The sequence below is a fragment of the Penaeus monodon genome, chromosome 25 (genome assembly GCF_015228065.2).
Source record: "Penaeus monodon isolate SGIC_2016 chromosome 25, NSTDA_Pmon_1, whole genome shotgun sequence".
In the NCBI taxonomy this organism is placed as follows: Eukaryota; Metazoa; Arthropoda; class Malacostraca; order Decapoda; family Penaeidae; genus Penaeus; species Penaeus monodon.
In genome coordinates this window covers 16236834-16237683 of record NC_051410.1, presented here as the reverse complement: position 1 = coordinate 16237683, position 850 = coordinate 16236834, and positions in this window count along the sequence as shown.

The following is an 850-nucleotide window of genomic DNA, read 5'->3' as shown; positions in this document are numbered from 1 at the left end:
GAGAATCTGCTTGGGATATGCTCCCCTGATGCTCCTGCCCCTTTGCCTGTGCCTCCGCCGCCCCGGTTGCTTTATCTTCTCCCTGCCCTTCCCCTTTGCTATACCTCCAGAGAGCCCCCCCCTGCCTCCACCTTTGCCTCCCCCCACGCCACACCTGCCTACACCAGACCCGGCCCTGCCCCTCCCGCCTCCCTCCCACCCCCATGCCCACCACGAGAGCCCCACCCCACCCACCCCCACCCCTGTCCCACCCCCACCCCCCCCCCACACCTCCTGTTCCCCTCACCCCACCTTCCACCCGCTCTCTCTCACCCTGCCTCCCCCCCTCACCCCTCGCTCCTCTGTCCCCCCACCTCACTACCACTGGCATACCATCCCTCCACCATCCACTCTCTGTACACCCTCTCTCCCCCACCCCTCCTCCTCGCCTCACTCTTCTCCACAACCTCTCCCTGCTCCTCACTACCCTCCACACCTCACCCGTCCCTCCCCCCCACACACTCCTCCTGACCTCCCCCTCCCACCACCTCCCCTCGCTACTCCCCTCTCTGCCCACCCATCCCTCCCTGCTCACAACCACCCCCCCACCCCTCTCCATGAGCCCCCCCACAGCCCCCCCCACCCATCTGCCCCCCACCCCCGACCCCCCCCACTTTCCGCCCCCCCCCCGCCCCCCACACTCACACCCCCCGCCCCACACCCCCCCTAGCCCCCCCACGACCCCCCCCCCCCTGCCCCCCATTCACCCCACCCCAAAATGCACCACCCCTCTGAAACAACATGAAAACAATATGAACACCATGCCCCACCAACCAGACACAAAAAAACCCAAATGCGAGCCAACACCATG